General features: G+C 39.7%; 1 protein-coding gene and 1 non-coding gene across 2 annotated transcripts in view; both read right to left on the bottom strand.

Annotated features, from left to right (window-relative positions):
- Positions 1 to 2,493, bottom strand: part of M1AP (meiosis 1 associated protein) — an 89,916-nt gene extending 87,423 nt beyond the window's left edge. Inside the window, exon 1 of the mRNA XM_059942725.1 lies at positions 2,454 to 2,493. The gene's annotated coding sequence lies outside the window, so the exon portion shown is untranslated. The remainder of the gene's footprint in view (positions 1 to 2,453) is intronic.
- Positions 2,494 to 7,857: 5,364 nt separating this feature from the next.
- Positions 7,858 to 7,964, bottom strand: LOC132347150 (U6 spliceosomal RNA). The gene has a single exon (XR_009497107.1). It is a non-coding gene; the product is annotated as a U6 spliceosomal RNA (small nuclear RNA).
- Between the last annotated feature and the right edge of the window lie 6,374 nt (positions 7,965 to 14,338).

Here is a 14,338-nt window from a genome sequence, read left to right as displayed (position 1 = left end):
GTCTTTGATTTCCCCTGGGTCTAAGAGAAAGATATCAATATTTATGACAATTTTCAGAAACACTTTGGAATTTAGGATTTTTATAAGTGATCCAAGAATGCATAGATAGATGTGTTTCTCAAAATGAATCTGTGAAGTTATTCCCCTTCAGACTTTCCTTTTTGGATAGTGGAAGTCAGCATTTGTTCATTCAACAATTTTTTATTGAGCTCCAGTTGTGTGCTGTGTACTGCTGAACAAATAAATAAATGAATATGCTAATCTACTGAGAGTAACCTTGAACTAGAAATTCAAATCAATGAGTAATATATTTACCAAGAAAGCACATATCATAAGTATCTCTTAACTATACTTTTAAATTAAGTACCTAAGACCAATGCAATGCTGAATTTCAGCCTGACACACAGACAGATTCACAGACAAACCAGCACCCAGACAAAGGCCTTATTGGATGTAGAATGAGCTTCTATGTCCCCGGTCCACCTTCCCTCACATCTGAAACTCTTGTCATTTTAGAGTATAGGCACTTCTTATTTTGCATGGTTCCAATATACACAAATCTCGGTTACTACAATTTAGTTAATTAAAGTCAATCCCCCATCAACATGGTTCTAATTTCAGTTACCATGGAATATTAACTATAATTACATAAAAGTACAAACCACAGCTAGCTCTTTAGCCCACAAATCACTACATAAATAAGAGATACACATCATGATCAGTGATCAATTATGTCACTTCTTTCAAATTCTGTTGGTGACTGGTCACTGCAGATCTCTTATTCAGGTTAAGTACAGACAGCAGAGTGTAGTTTTACTTCCTTGTTTCCTAGTGATAAACCCACATTGACATCTTACAAAAATAGATAATTGAAAGAGGGAATTGGCCAAAAAAGATGAAAGTGTAGCCAAGAAACAATAAGTGGTAAGGCTGAAAGTGAGAGTTGAATTGAACATAAATGAACAGAAGAAAGAGCTAGAAGAAATAGACTCTAGACAGGCAGAGAGAGGAATTTAGTGAGGTGAACTTATCAACATAAATGAGGAAAGTGGTTATGACAAAAAGTATGAAGATGTCTCAGAAAAAGTGCCATCGGCAAAAAACTTCATATAAAAGGAACTCTTGGAGATATTTTACAAAATTGAAAGTGCAAAGGATAAAATGTTGGAAGCTCATCCAAACTTAGCAAGGAATATAACATTTTGGTAAGGCATAGAAGAGATGCTTGCTTGAGATGCTTGAGAAGAAGACAAGCACAAGCACTATTCAAATTATTCTTGATAAGTTTTTTTACAAAGAAAGAAATACTTTCTCAATGTTTCTAATGTTTTCAATGACAGTGTGCTAAACAGATTCTAGTTTTATTATTTTTCAATTCTCTGTACATTTATAACTGACAGTAAGAGAATTTCTAATGTTTTGACAACAATTTTGAGAGATCCTGGAACAGATGTAATTGTTCCCATTGATTATTAGGATCACTTTGAATGGTTTCAGCTTCCACAGTCATTTTTAGATCCCACACTTGTGTGCAATTCCAACACAGTTCTTTAAATGAGGTAAAAGGCAGCTCTCTTCCTTATACTGTCAAACGTGATCAATTAATGCACCTGATGTGTCTGGGCATAGTCTTAAGCAGCACCTGACTATTTGTGATCCTATGCTCTCCGCTTTTGACAAGAACGCCCACTTATTGGTGTCCCCCTTCAAACTGGTTAAATCTCGGCCTTGAACCACCAAAAGCCATCAATCAAGTTACTCCCTTACCAAAACCCCTTCAATGGCTTCCAATTACACTTGGAACAAAATCTGAAATCCCTACCCTGGCTCCGAAATTCTGCATGTGTCTCCTTCCCAACTCTCCATTCTCATGCCATGCCCTACCCGGCCAACCCCCCTCCCAGCCCCTGGCACGCCCTTCAGCTCCACAAAGGCGGCTGGCCTCTTGCTGTGGAAGAGCAAAAAAGATTTTCGTGGGCCCTCCAATTTCATTTCCGCCCCCCTCACGTAAGGAAAAACATAAAACAAAACCCCTTTTCTTCGGCCCTAAGGTTTCACTGTTTTCTTTGGTCTTTACAAGTTAATATATTTCATGGGCCCCCCCAAAGTGTCGTGGGCCCTCAGCACGACGCCTACGCTGCCTGACGGATTGGCCACCCAGCCCCCAGGCCCGGGAGAGTCGGCGGAGGAGACTCGGCTCTGCCGCTCCTGTCCTCAGAACCGCTTGCGGAGGGCGGGCTCGGACGCGGCGGACCTGGGCCTCCGGGCGTCAGGCCTCCCCGGCAGCTGCCCATGTCCGCTCGCCAACACCCTCCCCGCCAGCAGCCGCTTGAGGGCCGGCCCGAGATCGGCCCAAGTCCTTCCTGCGAGGCGCTGCCCGTGGCCGTCCTCCCTGCCTGCGGCCCTCAACCCTGCTCCTACCCCTTTCTTCGCGAAGGCAAAGCCGCAGCTACCTGGCCCTTCCGGCTCTCCACGTCCGCCTGCGCTGCGAGGGCGCCCCCTTCAGGCCGGGCGGCTCATTGCGGGCGCCGCCTCAAGGTCCACCTCAGACTGCACCTCAGGCCCGCCTTCTTCAAGGCCTGGGTGCCAGGGGAACAACCCTTCTTCGGTGCTAAGGTAGAGTTTTGGATTTCTGTTGAGAATATTATGCTAAACCTGACATTTCGTCAAGCTACCCCTGCCTCATGAAGCATTCCAGTGGTACCCCCATCATGTTCCTGGGCTTAACCTTTCTCTTCCACATCATTCATTCACTCATTCAGTCAGTCACTCTTTTTTTCTTCCAACTTTATTGAGATATAATTGACATACAGTACTGTATACGTTTAAGGTGTACAGCATAATGCTTTGACTCATATACATCATGAAAGTTTTACCACAATAAGTTTACTGAACATCCATCATCTCACATAGATGTGAAATTAAAGAAATAAAAAACATTTTTTTCTTGTGATGAGAGCTCTTAGGATTTACTCTCTTAACTTTCATATATAACATACAGCAGTGTTATTTATATTGTACATTACATCCCTAGCACTTATTTATCTTATAACTGGAAGTTTGTACCTTTTGACTGCCTTCATCCACCACCACCCACCCCCACCCGCCTCCAGCTCTGGTAACCACTAATCTGAGCTCTTCTCTATGAGTGTGTTTCTGTGTTTTTGAAGTATAATTGACCTTCAACACTATGTTAGTTCCTGTTACCCAACATAGTGATTTGGTATTTCTATACATTTCAAACTGAACACCACAATATATCTAGTTACCATCTCTCACTGTAGATAGATATTACATAGTTGTTGACTATTCCCCACACTGTGCATTTCATACCTGTAACTCATTTATTTTGCAACTGGAAGTTTGTACCTGTTACTCACCCTCACCAATTTCTTTCCATGCCCCCCCACCCCCGTCACCTCTGGCAACCACCTGTTTGTTCTCTGTATCTATAACTCTGTTTCTGTTCTGTTATGGTTGGTTGTTCATTTGTGTTGCTTTTTAGGTTCCACATATAAGTGAAATCATAAAATATTTGTAATTTTCTGTCTGACAATATTTCACTTAGCCTAATACCCTCTAGGTGCATCCATGTTGTTGCAAGTGGCAAGATTTCATTCCTTTTTATGGCTGAGTAATATTCCATTGCATATATGTGTGTGTATATCTATCTATATATATATCTATATATATCTATATAGATATCTATCTATATATGGCATCTTCTTTATCCATTCATCTATTGATGGGCTCTTGGGTTGCTGCCATATCTTGGCTATTGTAAATAATGCTACAATGAACATAGAGATGCATATATCTTTTCTACTTAGTGTTTTCATTTTCTTCAGACAAATACTCAGGAGTGGAATTGCTGGATTGTATGGTAGTTCTATTTTTTATTTGTTGAGGAATCTCTATACTGTTTTCCATAGTGCCTGCCCCAATTTACATTCCCACCAACAGTGTATAAGTGTTCCCTTTTCTCCACATCCTTTCCAACACTTGTTATTTGTTGTCTTTTTGATAATAGCCATATTGATAGGTGTCAGGTGACATCTCATTGTGATTTCTATTTGCATTTCCCTGATATTAATAATCTTTTTTAAAAAATAAATTTATTTATTTATTTTTGGCTGCATTGGGTCTTCGTTGCTGTGCACGGGCTTTCTCTAGTTGTGGCAAGCGGGGCCTACTCTTTGTTGTGGTGCACGGGCTTCTCATTGTGGTGGCTTCTCTAGTTGCGGAGCATGGGCTCTAGGTGCATGGGCTTCAGTAGCTGTGGCTTGAAGGCTCTAGAGGACAGGCTCAATAGTTGCGGCACACGGGCTTAGTTGCTCTGCAGCGTGTGGGATCTTCCTGGACCAGGGCTCGAACCCGTGTCTCCTGCATTGGCAGGCAGATTCTTAACCACTGCACCACCAGGGAAGCCCAATATTAATAATCTTGAGCATCTTTTCATGTGCCTGTTGCCCATCTGTATGTCTTCTTTGGAAAAATGTCTATTTAGGTCCTCTGCTATTTTTTTTCTCTGCCCATTTTTTAGTTGGACTGTTTTTTTGATATTGATTTGTATATTTTGAATATTAATCCCTTATCAGATATATCATTTCCAAATATCTCCCATTTAGTAGGTGCCCTTTCTGTTTTGTTAATACTTTTCTTTGCTCTGCAAAAGCTGTCAGTTTACTGTAAAAGCTTTTCAGTTTGCTGTAGTCCCATTTGTTTATTTTTGCTTTTGTTTCCCTTGCCTGAGGAGACGTATACAAAAAAATTGCTGAGATTGATGTCAAAGAGCATACTGCCTGTATTGTCTTCTAGAATTTTTATTGTTTCATATATTACATTTAAGTCTTTAATCTATTTTGAAATTATTTTTGTGTATGGTGTAAGAGAGTAATCCAGTTCGATTCTTTTGCATGTAGCTATCCAGTTTTCCCAGCACCATTTGTTGAAGAGACTGTCTTTTCCCCATCGTATATTCTTGCTTTCTTTGTCATAGATTAATTGCCCATATAAATGTGACTTCATTTCTGGGCTCTCTATTCTGTTCCGTTGATCTATGAGATTGTTTTTCTGCCAGTACCATACTGTTTTGATGACTGTAGCTTTGTAGTGTAGTTTGAAATGAGGGATCATGATATCTCCAGCTTTGCTCTTTTTTCTCAAGGTTGTTTTGGCTCTTCAGGGTCTTTTGTGCTTCCATACAAATTTTAGAATTATATTGGTAGGGATTGCATTGAATCCGTAGCTTGCCTTGGGTAGTGTGGTCATTTTAACAATATTAATTCTTCCAATCCATGAATATTAATTCTTCCAATCCATTCTTCCAATCCAATTAATTCTTCCAATATATGAAAGATCCATGGTATCTTTCATATACCATGAAAGATGGTATATCTTTCCATCTGTCTGTGTAGTCTTCAATTTCTTTCATCACTGTCTAATAGTTTTCCAAGTACAGGTCTTTTACTTCCTTAGTTAGATTTATTCCTAGGTATTTTATTCTTTTTGATGTAGTTGTAAATGGGATTTTTTTTCTTAATCTCTCTTTCTGATACAGTAGTTTGTTCTTAGTGTATGGACATGCAGCTGATTTCTGTAATTAATCTTGTATCCTGAAACTTTACTGCAACAGTGATGAGCTCTAGTAGTTTTTTGGTGGCATCTTGTGGATGTTCTATATATAGCAGCATGTTATCTGCAAACAGTCACAGTTTTACTTTTTCCTTTCCAATTTGGATTACTTTAATTTCCTTTTCTTGCCTGATTGCTATTGCTAGGGTTTCCAATACTATGTTGAATAAAAGTGGCAAAAGCGGACATCCTTGTCTTGTTCCTGATCTTAGAGGAAACGCTTCCATCTTTTCACCATTGAGAATGATGTTAGTTGTGGGCTTATCATGTATGGCCTTTATTATGTTGAGATATGTTCCCTTTATATGCACTTTGATGAGAGTTTTTTTTATAATTTATTTTTTCAGTTTATTTTATTTATTTTCTTAATTAACTTATTATTTTTCAATGAGAGTTTTTTATCATGAATAGATGTTTAGTTTTGTCAAACTTTTTCTGCATCTATTGAGGTGATCATATGATTTTTATTCTTCAATTTATGAATTTGGTGTATCACATTAAGTTGTGAATATTGAGTTATCCTTGCATCCCTGGGAAAATCCCACTTGATCATGGCGTATGATCCTTTTAATGTATTGCTGAATTCAGTTTCCTATTATTTCGTTGAGGATTTTTGCATCTATGTTCATCAGTGATATTGGCCTGTAATTTTCTCTTTTTTTGGTGATATCTTTGTCTAGTTTTGGTATCAGGGTGATGCCTGATTTGTAGAATGAGTTTGGAAACATTTCTTTCTCTGCAATTTTTTCGACTAGTTTGAGAAGGATAGGTGTTAACTCTTCTCTAAATGTTTGGTAGAATTCTCCTGTGAAGCCATTTGGTCCTGGACTTTTTGGGGGGGGAGTTGTTTTGTTACTGATTCAATTTCATTACTGGTAATTAGCCTGTTCATATTTTCTATTTCTTCCTGGTTTACTCTTGGGAGATTGTACATTTCTAGGAATTTGTCCAATTCTTCTAGGTTGTCCATTTTATTGGTGTATAATTGTTTGTTGTAATCGCTTATGATTCTTTGTGTTTATGTGGTGTCAGTTGTATCTTCTCCTTTTTCATTTCGGATTTTATTGATTTGGGCCTACTCTCTTTTTTTCTTGACAAGTTTGACTAAATGTTTACCAATTTTGTTTATCTTTTCAAAGAACCAGATCTTAGTTTCACTAATTTTTTTCTATTTTTTTTTTTTAGTTTCTATTGCATTTATTTCTGCCCTATCTTTATGATTTCCTTCTATTAACTTTGGTCTTTGTTTATACTTCTTTTTCTAGCTCCTTTAGGTGTTAGGTTAGGTTGTTTATTTGGGCTTTTTTTGTTTCCTGAGGTAGGTTTGTATCACTGTAAACTTCCCTCTTGGAACTGCTTTTGCTGCATCTCATAGATTTTGTATTGTTGTGCTTTTATTTACATTTGTCTCCAAGTTTTAAAAAAAATTTCTTCACTGATCCATTGGTTGTTTTGTAGCATATTGTTTAGCTTCCATGTGTTTGCATTTTTTTCTTGTCTCATAGCGTTGTGGTCAGAAAAGATGCTTGATATGATTTCAATTTTCTTAAATTTACTGAGGCTTGTTTTGTGTCCTAGCATGTGATATGCCCTGGAGAATGTTCCCTGTGTACTTGAAAAGAATGTGTATTTTGCTGCTTTTGGATGGAATGCTCTCTCTATATATCAATTAAGTGCATCTGATATAATGTGTTACTTAAGGCCAGTGTTTCCTTATTGATTTTTTTGGGGGGCAGGGGTCTGGATGATCTGTCCATTGATGTAACTGAGGTGTTAAAGTCCCCTACTATTAATGTGTTACTGTCAATTTCTCCCTTTATGTCTGTTAGTGTTTGCTTTATGGATTTAGGTGCTTCTATGTTGGGTGGATATATATTTACAATTTTTATATCTTCTTGGATTGATCCCTTGATCATTATGTAATGTCTTTCTTGTCTCTTGTTACAATCTGTTTTAAAGTCTGTTTTGTCTGAAATAAGTATTGCTACCCTGGTTTTCTTTCTTTTTTTTTATTGAAGTATATTTGATTTACAATGTTATGCCAATCTCTGCTGTACAGCAAAGTGACTCATTTATAGACATATATACATTCTTTTTAAAATATTCTTTTCCATTATGGTTTACCCAGGAGATTGGATATAGTTCCCTGTGCTATACAGTAGGACCTTGTTGTTTATCCATTCTAAATGTAATAGTTTGCATCTACCAACCCCCAATTCCCAGAAAAATATGGAACGCTTCATGAATTTGTGTGTCATCCTTGCACAGGGGCCATGCTAATCTTCTCTGTATTGTTCTAATTTTAGTATATGTGTTGCCGAAGTGAGCACTACCCTGGCTTTCCTTTAATTTCCATTTTCATGGAATACATTTTCCCATCCCCTTACTTTCAGTCTCTGTGTGTCTTTAGATCTAAAGTGAGTGTTTTGTAGGCAGCATACATATGGGTCTTGTTTTTGTATCCATTCAGGCACTGTGTTTGTTGATTGGAGCATTTAGTCCATTTACATTTAAGGTAATTATTTATGACTATGTATTTATTGCCATTTTGTTCATTGTTTTTGTAGTTCTTATTTGTTCCTTTCTTCTTTTGTCCTCTTGTGATTTGATAACTATCTTTAGTGTTGTGTTTGGATTTCTTTCTTCTTTCCAGGTGTGCATCTATTATAGGGTTTTGGTTTGTGGTTACTGTGTGTGTGTGTGTATACACACACACACACACACACATATATACATATAATCATTTTAAGTTGCTGATCTCTTAAGTTCAAACACATTTTAACAACCCTGCATTTTTACTTCCCCCTCTATGTTTTACAGTTTTTGATATCATATTTTACATCTTTTTGTTTTGTGTATCCCTTAACTACTTATTGTGGATATAGATGACTTTACTATTTTTGTCATTTAACCTTCCTACTAGCTTTATATGTGATTGATTTACTACCTTTACTGTATATTTGCCTTTATCAATGAGATTTTTCCTTTCATAATTTTCAAGTTTCTATTTGTGGCCTTTTCTTTTTCTCTTAGAGGAGTCCCTTTAACATTTCTTATAAAGCTGGTTTCGTGGTGCTGAACTCTTTAGCTTTTGCTTGTCTGTAAAACTTTTGATCTCTCCATTGAATCTAAATGAAAGCCTTTTTGGGTAGAGTATTCTTGGTTGTAGGTTTCCCCCTTTCATCACTTTAAATATATCATGGCACTCCCTTTTGGCCTGCAGAGTTTCTGTTGAAAAATCAGCTGATACACCCACCTTTTTTTTGACCAGTAAAGAATTTTATTAAGGTAGAGGCCAAACAACTTGCTTCTTTGAAAATTTTCACTTAGGAGACCAAAATTTAAGAATTCTGTAGATGAAAATTATTTTTAAAAAATAGGCCAAAATGAAGAAATAGTACTTTTAAATGGAAAAGGCATTTGAAAATTGCCATTTCCCCTCTTCATATAATACAAACTCATTTAAAATATTTTTCTAAATGTTTTACTATTAAAGATGTATATAAATTGTCTAACACATTTTTAGTTTTTTTAAACATCTTTATTGGAGTATAATTGCTTTACAATTGTGTGTTAGTTTCTGCTTTATAACAAAGTGAATTAACAATACATACACATATATCCCCATATCTCCTCCCTCTTGCATTTCCCTCCCACCCTCCCTATCCTACCCCTCTAGGTGGTCACAAAGCACCGAGCTGATCTCCCTGTGTTATGTGGCTGCTTCCCGCTAGCTATCTATTTTACATTTGGCAGTGTATATATGTCCATGCCACTCTCTCACTTTGTCTCAGCTTACCCTTTCCCTTCCCCGTGTCCTCAAGTCCATTCTCTAGTAGGTCTGAGTCTTTATTCCCGCCCTGCCCTTAGGTTCTTCATGACCATTTTTTTTTCTTTTAGATTCCATATATATGTGTTAGCATACGGTATTTGTTTTTCTCTTTCTGACTTACTTCACTCTGTATAACAGACTCTAGGTCCATCCACCTCACTACAAATAACTCAATTTCGTTTCTTTATATGGCTGAGTAATATTCCATTGTATATATGTGCCACATCTTCTTTATCCATTCATCTGTCAATGGACACTTAGGTTGCTTCCATGTCCTGGCTATTGTAAATAGAGCTGCAATGAACACTGTGGTACATGACTCTTTTTGAATTATGGTTTTCTCAGGGTATATGCCCAGTAGTGGGATTGCTGGGTTGTATGGTAGTTCTATTTGTAGTTTTTTAAGGAACCTCCATACTGTTCTCCATAGTGGCTGTATCAATTTACTTTCCCACCAACAGTGCAAGAGTGTTCCCTTTTCTCCACACCCTCTCCAGCATTTATTGTTGTAGGTTTTTTTGATGATGGCCATTCTGACTGGTGTGAGGTGATACCTCATTGTAGTTTTGATTTGCATTTCTCTAATGATTAGCGATGTTGAGCATCCTTTCATGTGTTTGTTGGCAATCTGTATATCTTCTTTGGAGAAATATCTATTTAAGTCTTCTGTCCATTTTTGGATTGGGTTGTTTGTTTTTTTGATATTGAGCTGCATGAGCTGCTTGTAAATTTTGGAGATTGATCCTTTGTCAGTCGCTTCGTTTGCAAATATTTTCTCCCATTCTGAGGGCTGTCTTTTTGTCTTGTTTATGGTTTCCTTTGCTGTGCAAAAGCTTTTAAGTTTCATTAGGTCCCATTTGTTTATTTTTGTTTTTATTTCCATTTCTCTAGGAGGTGGGTCAAAAAGGATCTTGCTGTGATTTATGTCATAGAGTATTCTGCCTATGTTTTCCTCTAAGAGTTTGATAGTGTCTGGCCTTACATTTAGGTCTTTAATCCATTTTGAGTTTATTTTTGTGTATGGTGTTAGGGAGTGTTCTAATTTCATACTTTTACATGTACCTGTCCAGTTTTCCCAGCACCACTTATTGAAGAGGCTGTCTTTTCTCCACTATATATTCTTGCCTCTTTTATCAAAAATAAGGTGACCATATGTGTGTGGGATTATCTCTGGGCTTTCTATCCTGTACCATTGATCTGTATTTCTGTTTTTGTGCCAGTACCATACTGTCTTGATTACTGTAGCTTTGTAGTATAGTCTGAAGTCTGGGAGCATGATTCCTCCAGCTCTGTTTTTCTTTCTCAAGATTGCTTTGGCTATTCGGGGTCTTTTGTGTTTCCATACAAATTGTGAAATTTTTTGTTCTAGTTCTGTGAAAAATGCCATTGGTAGTTTGATAGGGATTGCAGTGAATCTGTAGATTGCTTTGGGTAGTAGAGTCATTTTCACAATGTTGATTCTTCCAATCTAAGAACATGGTATATCTCTCCATCTGTTTGTATCATTTTTAATTTCTTTCATCAGTGTCTTATCGTTTTCTGCATACAGGTCTTTTGTCTCCTTAGGTAGGTTTATTCCTAGGTATTTTATTCTTTTTGTTGCAATGGTAAATGGGAGTGTTTCCTGAACTTCTCTTTCAGATTTTTCATCATTAGTATAAAGGAATGCAAGAGATTTCTGTACATTAATTTTGTATCCTGCTATTACCAAATTCATTGATTAGCTCTAGTAGTTTTCTGCTAGTATCTTTAGGATTCTCTATGTATAGTATCATGTCATCTGCAAACAGTGACATCAGCTGATGCCCTTATGGGAGTTCCCCCAGATGTAACTTGGTGCTTGTCCCTTGCTGCTTTTTTTTTTTTTTAAGATTATTGTTGATGTGGACCATTTTTAAAGTCTTTATTGAATTTGTTACAACCTTGCTTCTATGTTTTGGTTTTTTGGCTCCAAGGCACTTGGGATCTAGCTCCCCAACCGGGGATTGAACCCACACCCCCTGCACTGGAAGGTGAAGTCTTAACGACTGGACCACAAGGTAAGTCCCTCCCTTGCTGCTTTTAATATTCTCTCTTTATCTTTAATTTTTGCCATTTTAATTACAATGTTTCTTGGTGTGATCCTCTTTGAGCTGATCCTGTTTGGGAGTCTTTGTGCTTCCTGGACCTAGATGTCTGTTTCCTTTCCCAGGAAGGGAAATTTTCAGCTATTAGGTCTTCAGATATGTTATCTGCCCTTTTCTCCCTCTCTTCTCCTTCTGGGACCCCTAAAATGTGAATGTTACTATCCTTGATGTTGTCTTAGAGGTCTCTTAAACTGTCCTGACTTATTTTTATTTTTTTCTGTTCAGCCTCAGTGATTTCTACTACTCTGTCTTCCAGCTCACTGATCCATTTTTCTGTATCACCTATTTACTGTTGATTACTTCTAGTGTATTTTTCATTTCAGTTATTGTATTCTTCATGTATATTTGGTTGTTCTTTATATTTGCTAACTCTTTGTTTAAAACTTTTAACTTCTCATTCTGTTCATCCAATCCTTTCCTGAGTTCTTTGAACATATTTATGATCATTACCTTGAACTCTTTATTGGGTAGATTGTCTCTCTTCACTTCACTTAGTTCTCCTTCTGGGGTTTTATCTTGTTCCTTTGTTTGGAACATATTCCTCTGTCATCTCATTTTGCCTAGTTTGCTGTTTTTATTTCTGTGTATGTGGTAGGTTGGTTATATTTCCCAACCTTGGAGAAGTGACTTTTTGTAGAGACATCCTATGCATCCCAGCAGCAATTGCCCTCTGGTCACCAGAGTTATGCTGTGGGGTGCCCCCTATTTGTGCTGCATGGGTCCTTCTGTTGGGCAGACTACTGTGGGCATTCTGGTAGGTGTGGCTGGCCCCCACTCTGGTTGGTTGCCAGGCTTGCATTGTGCAGAGGCTGCTGGCCACTGGTGGGTGAGGCCAGTTTCTGGAGTGGGTGGTTGCAGGGCTGGGGGCGGGTCCTGGATCTAGTGTCAGCCTGCTGGTGGGTGGGGCTGGGCCTCAGGGGGTCCCAGGTCTAGTGCTGGGTCACTGGTTGGTGGAACCAGGTTCCTGGGTCTCTGACTGCAGGGCCCTTGGGGTGGGTCACAGAGCTGGTGTTGGGCTGCTCATGGGTGGGGCTGGATCCTGGAGTGGCTGACAAATGAGCCCATGATGTCCCAGTGCTTGTGTTGGCCTGCTGATGGGCAGGGCTCGAGTCCAGAGTCCTGGGGCTGGTGCCTGCCTACTGGTGCATGGGCTGGGTCCTGACATGGCAGGCTGAGAGGCTGAGTTCCTGCACTGTGGTGGGTGGAGCCAGGCCCTGAGGTCTCTGGGTTCAGGGCTTTGGGTCCTGGAATTGGTATCAGCCCACTGGTGGGCAGGGCCAAGGCCAAGGGGTCCTGGGGTTGGTGCCTACCCACTGGTGGGTGAGGCTGGCCACCAGGCTAGTGCCAGCCCACTGATAGACAGAGCCATGTCCCAGGGTCTCTGGCTGCAGGGCCTTGGGGGGTTCTGGGGCTAGTGACTGCACACTCGTGTTCAGGGCCTGGTCCTGGGCCCTCTAGTGGACAGAACCGTGTCCAGGGGTGGCTGCAGGCTCAAAGGGTCTTAAGGCAGCAGGCCTGCTGGTGGATGGGGCTGTATCTCCACCTGGCTAATTGCTTGGCCTGACACATCCTAGTACTGATGCCAAAAGGCTGGTGGGTGGGGCAGGATCTTGGTGCTAATAAATTAGAGGGCAGATTCCAAAATGGCACTTACCAGCACCAGTGTCCACATGGTAGAATGAGCTCCACAAAATGGCTGCTGCCAGTGTCTATGTCTCTAGTTGCCTCCAGCATCTCAGGGAGGCTCTCCAAGATCAGCAGATGGGTCTGACTCAGGATACTTTCTTTTTTTAAAAAATTAATTTATTAATTTATTTTTGGCTGCATTGGGTCTTCATTGCTGTGTGTGGGCTTTCTTTAGTTGCAGCGAGCAGGGGCTACTCTTTGTTGCGGAGCACGGGTTCTAGGCGTGAGCACTTCAGTAGTTGTGGCACGCGGGCTCTAGAGCACAGGCTCAGTAGTTGCAGCGCACGGGCTTAGTTGTTCCATGGCATGTGGGATCTTCCCAGACCAGGGCTCGAACCTGTGTCCCCTGCATTGGCAGGCGGATTCTTAACCACTGTGCCACCAGGGAAGTCCCAGCATACTTTCAAATTACTACTTCTGCCCTGGGTCCCAGAGCACGTGAGATTTTGTGTGCATCCTTTAAGAATAGAGTCTCTATTTCCCACAGCCCTCTGGCTCTCCTGAAAGTAAGCCCTGCTAGCCTTCAAAGCCAAATGTTTTGGGGGTTCATCTTCCCAGTGCAGGACCCCTGGGCTGGTGAGCCTGATGCGGGGCTTGGACCACTTGCTACTTGGGCAGGACCTGAGAACCTCTGCTATTGTAATTATCCTCCTGTTTGTGGGTCACCCACCCAGCAATATGGGTCTTGACTATACTGCATCTCCGCCCCTTCTACATGTCTTGTTGTGGTTCCTTCTTTATATCTTTAGTTGTAGAAGATCTTTTACACTAGTCTTCTGGTTTTTCTCATCAATAGTTGCTCTGTAAATAGTTGTAATCTTGGTGCGCCCAGGGGAGAAGGTGAGCTCAGAGTCTTCCTACTCCACCATCTTTGCCACTCCCCTAGTATAAGTCAGTCACTCTTTTATTCAATAAATATCTGTTGAGGGCAAACTGTGTGTCAGGCACTGTGCTAGGACTGGGATATAGTGGACACACAAACAATGGTCCTTGCCTTCATGGAAGTTAGAGTCTGCCCTCAGAAAGCTCTTTTAAGTCTTTTCAAACTTCTACATTCCAA

Source organism: Balaenoptera ricei, chromosome 13 (assembly GCF_028023285.1).
Source record: "Balaenoptera ricei isolate mBalRic1 chromosome 13, mBalRic1.hap2, whole genome shotgun sequence".
Lineage (NCBI taxonomy): Eukaryota > Metazoa > Chordata > Mammalia > Artiodactyla > Balaenopteridae > Balaenoptera > Balaenoptera ricei.
The sequence above is the reverse complement of the archived record's forward strand: the minus strand, read 5'-3'. Positions and strand labels throughout refer to the sequence as shown.